This window comes from Periplaneta americana, chromosome 14 (assembly GCF_040183065.1).
Source record: "Periplaneta americana isolate PAMFEO1 chromosome 14, P.americana_PAMFEO1_priV1, whole genome shotgun sequence".
Classification (NCBI taxonomy): domain Eukaryota; kingdom Metazoa; phylum Arthropoda; class Insecta; order Blattodea; family Blattidae; genus Periplaneta; species Periplaneta americana.
The window spans coordinates 66673065-66680780 of NC_091130.1; positions in this window are offsets into that span (position 1 = coordinate 66673065).

Consider the following 7716-nt stretch of genomic DNA (forward strand, 5'->3'; position numbering starts at 1 on the left):
AAGTCAAAATCTTGCGATTTTTCAAAGAGAAGTACAAAACATCCCCTAACTTCTAGTCACTGAAATTGTTTTTTACTGTAATCACAGCTTTCAGCATGTCAATGTCTATGTGATTTCGTTCTTTTGTCTAAAGTGCATTCACCAGAGAGAATGTGCGCTCTACAGCACCATTGTTTTCCGGAATATAAAGTGAGAATTTCAACAGTTTATTAATGTTTTCAAATGATACACTCTCTTTTTAAAATACTGAAACACTTCCTGCCTGCACTCGATAGGAGATAATTTGTTACCCAGAGCATATTTCTACTGTCTACGTAAAATATAATATATCCATTTTCATTAAATAACATATTTTCATTAGAACAATCAAATTTCTTCTCTATCATAAATTTTAGGGAGTTCTGTACATCTTCCCATGTATAAGGCTTCTTTAGAGAAGTCCATGTCAAGCAAGTTAACTCATGAAATGGGTGGTGGTGGTAGTATTCACTTGAAGGATTAGGTTCATGTTGCACCTGTTCCCAGAGGACCTGTAACCTACCTACGTAAATATTAAGCTGCTTGTGCCCATAATGATGATTATAATAATACTAATAATAATAGCAATAATGATTAGATTCATGTTGAACCTGTTCCCAGAGGACCAGTAACCCACCATGTAAATATTAAACTATTTGTGCCCATAATAATCATAATTTTTATTATATTATATTTTTATTATAAAATGGACTTAATACTGATTTTACTGTAAAACAATGTAACGTGATTTTATATATATATATATATATATATATATATATATATATGTATATGTGTAAGTTAAGTATTGTTATTGGAAGAAATTACGACTATGGTACAAATCATTAACAGAAAAGAATGGAAGATTTGCAGTGTCATGTTTTAATAATAATCATTTATTAGGGAATGATGTAAGAATTGTAATAAAAACTAATAAAATAATGAAAAGTGTAACATGTGATTAAACAAAATGATAAATGAAAGAAAAAGTAATTTTACACCACTGAAAACTAGAATGGATGTAAGGACAACCAGAACATCAAGAAAGGAAAAAATTGTTATTTGTCACAATATTAATGTTAAAAATACAATTATTGATTATAATCAAACTAAACAATGTGTGGACATGTACAAAGAATGAAAAATAGCAATTTCCATACTACTACTGCTATTACTGCTACTGCCACAGCTTACTTAATACCCTAGGAATGAAACCAAACCATTTTTCCCCCATTACTACATATGCTAATGGATTATGGTGATTTTTTTAGTTTGAAGGTTGAATTTTCTTTTGCCAACTTCGCTTCGAATTTTGATACTGAGAAATACAACTGGTAGTGATTTTCTAACTGTTATGTTGACAGCAGGAACAGTTGTTGTCGGTAGTGCAAATTCTGAAAATTCAAATTGTTCTAGATTTCTGAGCTGATTAGACTACTGGAAGCTAGTGAAATTCAAATATACTAATAATTAATTAATATCAGTATTATATTAATACAGAACAGTTATTTCATGTGTTGCATTGTGATTACAATTCAAGATTATAGTCAGGGAAGTGTAAATAAATATAAAATATGGTATGATACATGCACTTGGGCGATTGATAGAAAATGCGGATGGAGACAGCAATTATAACTAGAATAGCAAAATTAGGGTAGGAGTAAATATTTAAATATTCTTAAGCATACATTTCAAAGTGGCATTTGGTTTTCAGAGTTTGTACTAATCATTTTACGTGATCAAACAAAATACATTTTTATACTTGTTTTTTTTGAAAGATGGGACATGACAGGAGCGTTGCGATTGGAAAAACAACAATGTCACATAGCGTGGTAGGCCTTTTGCTATGGTAACAACGATTGAGTTGCCAAACGTATTGTTCCCCTTGGCGAGTGCTTAATAGCTCTCTTGGCTACATTTATTGTGCACACAATGTTAGCATTGGTGCGTTTCGTTTTTGATTCTCTGTCGATTTTTGTATTGTTTTCTTACCTTCGCGTCAATTGTCAATGAATATTTTAACGTCAGCTATCTTAACGACAATTGTTAGCTTCCATCAGCTGGCAGTATAGTAGTCCATATTGGCAACATAGCACTGTAGTTCCAAGCTCGGCCGCTTAACTGTCATGTCCCATCTTTCAAAAAAACAAGTATAGGTTAGGTCTTGTGAATTGTAAACTGTTTAGTCAAAGCAATGAATTTCATGTTGTCAGACAAAATATATTTCAATATTAGATCATAGTAATCTACTAATTGAACCATTCAGAAAACACCTCCGAACATGAAAGATGAGATGTAGTAAATAAGCAATGCATTGTTATTGTTAATAGTATATTATTATTATTATTATTATTATTATTATTATTATTATTATTATACGTACATGACATTGTGATTTTACCCTCTTTGGTTATATCTGCTATTAGTTGTAACACTGAAAAAAAAGGCCAAATTAGCCTTTTAGGAACTACTCTTATGTGATACTCACTAGTAGTTGATGGTGGTAGTGGAAGCAGTAGCAAGCAGTATCTAATGCCTAGGCACTTGGAGTTTTACATATAGATATACATACATACATACATAATGATGATGTAGTAGATATCATAGAATATTGTCACTTGTTTACTTGTTTCCAATATCATATCACAAGTTCAGTAGTCTCTATGCTGATATTCCTTGTTTTCTTAGTAATATTGGAACTTATTTCACAGCAATCAGCGCACAGTCTCCATAAAAGAAACAACTTGATGCGTGAAACAGACAACCTGCGAAGAAATAGCTATAAAATATGCCACAACAGTAGATATGATCTGGTATAGAATAAATTGGAATAATCAATTCACATTTATTCATTTTTTATATTTTTATTAACTCAACAAGGTATTTTCAATTACAATAGGGTAATATGAAGAATTGCATAACATACTTGGAATAAAATTCAGTAAGATCTAAGTTGATGATCCACTGAATGCCACTTGAGACATACTTCTTCTATAAACACTTCAAGTTCTCTACTATGCTCGGTGCACAATGAATAGCAACGCAGATAGAATAAAAATTAAAGGAACACCACTTCTGTTATCACACATCCTAATTCATAACAGAGCTGATGTCGTATTTCACGTCACTGTACAAAATTATTGCATTCTCAAATACAAAACAATACTTAATCTGAATTTCTGAACATCTTATATCTCTGGTGTAAAATTATAATGTGAAGGACATAATTATATTTTCCAACGAAGTGAACAGTATTTTATAATATTTACTGCATTTTTTTTAAATAAGTTACACACCTAGAGGAGCAGCTATGCAGTGTGATATCCTATTTTAATATTCAATCTTCAAGTTTCTCCAAACCCATCTCACTAATATTGAAACTCCACACTAACATAAGCAAAACAGCCACAAGTTTTGATCAGGGTTACAAAACTCACAGAAAAAACAGAAGAAATAAATATGAACCTAGAAAAGTGCTTTTCAGAGTTTTTTATTATTATTATTATTTTTTTTTTGTAATTTCTCTTTCCTTTTTAAAATCTAAAATGAGTGGGGCATTATGGTGATATTTTGTACAGGGTCTTACAATTGTAAATGACGGCTCAGTGATATCTGTGACTATAAGAGTTCAGAACAGAATAATGGCAGTTTTATATTATTAATTTTTATTCATGAATAAAGGAATCTTTTACATATACACAGTAAATGTACTTACATGACTACAGGCAGTCAGTAGCCATAGGACTACTTCATCTCATGGAAGCAAATTTACGATTTTAGTATAATGTTAAAAATTTGTAATTACTTCTTCACGTGAAATCAATTTATGACTTTGCTCTTGTTATCACAACAGTATGCCATGATAGACCTTCAAGCTTGCCTGAGTACTTCCTGGAAAAGAAGCTGCAAGGTTAAACAGTCTGAAGGCCATTGACAAAAGGTCAATGGAATTTCTAACAAGAAAGACTACAGTAATTCAATATTTCAGATTTATTAACACTGAAGTATCATTAATCATTTGTTGAATAACTTCTGACTTTCACGTGTTAATATTGAAACTTTTACCTTAATTAATTACTAGTTTCGGCTTGTATTCGTCATCTTCAGATTTCTAGTGCTGTCTTACTAGGAATCTAGTAAGCAATTAAGGCAAAAGTTTCAATACTAACACAGAAAAGTTAAGAAGTTATTTATTTAACAAATTTAACCAATCATTAGTGATAAAACAGTTAAATGTGTTAATCAAGATGTACTATTCAAATATCTTGAAGTAACAGTAACAAATATAAATGACACTCAAGAGGAAATTAAACGCAGAATAAATATGGGAAATTCCTGTTATTATTTGGTTGAGAAGCTTTTGTCATCCAGTCTGCTAACAAAAAAGCTAAAAGTCAGAATTTATAGAACAATTATATTACTGGTTGTTATGTATGGTTGTGAAACTTGGTCTCTCATTTTAAGACAGGAACAGAGACTAAGGGTATTTTAGAATAAGGTGCTTATGAAAATATTTGGGGCTAAAGAGGGATGAGGTTACAGGAGAATGGAGAAAGTTACACAATGCAAGAACTGCAAGCATTGTATTCTTCACCTGACATAATTAGGAACATTAAATCCAGATGTCTGAGATGGACAGCGCATGTAGCATGTATGGGCGAATCCAGAAATGCATATAGAATGTTAGTCGGGAGACCAGAGGGAAAAATACCTTTGGGAAGGTCGAGACGTAGATGGGAGGATAACATTAAAATAGATTTGAGGGAGGTGGAATATGATGCTAGGGACTGGATTAATTTTACTCGGAATAGGGACCGATGGCAGTGTGAGGGCAGTAATGAACCTCTGGGTTCTCTAAAAGCCATTTGTAAGTAAGTACTGGTGATCAAGATGTACTGTAATATATTAAAAGAATATCAGTGTTCAACATGGCTTCAACCGTTTTCAAATAAATTAAAAAAAAAAACACAATTATTTCAGAATATGTAAAACAAATCTTTGTATAAACACTGTCTAAAATAAAATCTATAAACGTAAATAACTGCTAAGCTTCATAAGTAGGCCTACGTTACATGGAAAGCTCATGCCTAGCACTACATACAACTTCAATTTAGCTATCTTCTTGCACCCATGAATACAGAAATAACTCATCACTAAAGCTACCTCATAACGAAACAATATAATGGATCACAGACCATGAAAGCCTTTTAAGAGTATTTTAACACTGACATCTTGAATATTCTTTTACAAAAATTTCTGCTGTCACTTAAACATCCTGAACAGAAACTAATGTCGGAAGCTAATAGCACCATTCATAAACATTTCACACGATGCAATTATTTTAATCACAAAACTTCGAGAGGTATGGCTGAATAAAATAACATTTAATGTAATAGATAGTCAATGTACATTAATTTATATTTTCAGATCTATAATATAGTTCATCAGCATTTCATAATTATTTCATGTGAAACTAATTTGTTAATAGGTTATTTAAATATAAACTATAAACAATCTAAAATTAAATTGATAAAGATTTCAATTTTCTCTTTTCTTTACAATAATTAAAATAAGGCAGGCAGTTTATTTAATGTAACATAACATTTGCAGCTATTCATTGTGCACCAAGATTATACCTTAAATTAAACAATAAACTAATAAGGATAGAGCCAGCTATCCTCCTCATAAATAACTCACACGCAATGCTGGTAAATATAACTAGAACAGGAAACAACCTGTAGCTAAAGGTTGCAAAAGGCATCTTTTTTATTATGTAAATATGAGCGCATTCAAACTTTCAACCTCTGATCACTCATCCACATCAGCTGTTCTGTTTCCTGTAGCCATTATCACATATCTCATTAAATGGCATAAAGGTTCCAAAAAGTTTACCAATAAATACTGACTGTAGATACCATTTAATTGCATATTTTGATTATGGTACGAAAAGCATACATTTCAAATCCATAATAGGTTTTGTCTGGTGAAACGCAACTTACTGTATAAAAACAAGATACAAATATCACAAATGCCTTTAAGTGGGAAAACAACTTTTGGGCAACAGAAAGCCAATATGCTTCCTGAAGGCTACAACATAAACAATAGGAGGATTGATTAAACTCGTCTGATAATAGCCTATGCTATATCCGTAAATAATTCTAAACATATAAACTAATAATGATTTAGGTTTCCTAATCATGTGCTGAGAATATCTACAACTTTTGAAAACCTTTTACAAGTTTCATCATGAGGGCTGTGTTACTCGAAATATTGTTATGTCGTTATATTTCAAAAGACCAAACAATTGGACAGTAAACCCATCGAACTTCTGTAGGCTACATGAGAGTAGTCAGCCTAACTTTATAAGTCCAGTTGTTTGGACTACCCGAGAGTAAGTGTCATCCTAGGTCTTGGATAGTACAACACTGATGACGGAATCTGTAGGTAGTTCCAAAACTGTCGGAGATATTAAACCTCAATGAAGGTTTAAAAAATCCTAAATCTTCAACAGGAAACAAACACCGTGAAAACATAAAATCTGGTGACATTATATTATGTAGGTATCAAGATTCATTGCCACAGAAACAAAAATCATTAGCAATTATGAGATCTTTTCTCTATACTGAAAGTTACCTATCCATAATCTGAAGTTCGTATTCTTCTGATAGTGACAATACTATCATTTAATCACATACATTACAACTTTAAAAGTATAAATAATTTAATCTCTCTAGTCTGATCTATAAATAATAATTATATCAATATTGTTAAAGACAGTTTTGGAACATAAACATTTTAAAAATACGCTTGTAATTATATAATATCATGATGTATCTTTACAGCATATGAGTTAAAGTTATTTTTATTTATTAATTACATATACCCCTTATGAGAAATGAGAAATTGTCTTGTTTCTTCAATAAAGTTTAAACGTCACATTTTTTAAGTTCTCATTTCTATTAACTAGAGCCCGAATCTTATGCAGTATCATACTGTAAACTATTTGCAGAAATATGCAAGAAAAAATCTTCAAATATTTCACATAAAAAAATGTACACTTATGTCGGATAATGCTTCATGGAATTTATGACCAAATAGCTCATTCTTACGATGAATTAAAAAAAAGCGATAAAACAAATATAAGAAAAATTCATGAATTATCACAAGCAGATAATAGAATTAATTTACTTTCAATTCGTAAGAAAATGGAACATTTATTCACATTGTTATCTATATATTCAAAGCAGATAAAATGGAAAATGTGTCATTTTTTTACTCAACTATAATTACAGTGTAATTTTTAAAATATAATTCAATAGAACTGCTTCTCTAATTATTTCAGCATCAAAATTCTAGTACGTAGTGTCTAACATTCTCCACTGAAGGAATTTTCTTCCTAATACCCCTGGTCACATACAACAGATTGATCAGCCTAACCCACTTTCAAGACATCTTTTATCGATTTCACTATGCTGCCATCTAGCGACTGCAAAAGAAGTCACGTTATAACATGGACCAAAAGATTGCAGCAGCACTTCCAGCTAGTGGTAGATACCAAAAAATTCATTTTCGACGGTGGAGATCCTGGTGGTTTTTCTCTTTTATATGTTGCCATTTCATAACATTGGAATGGCGAATCTGATATATATGTGATCAAGGCTAATACTTAGCATTCCATTTTCTTACACTACATGTGGC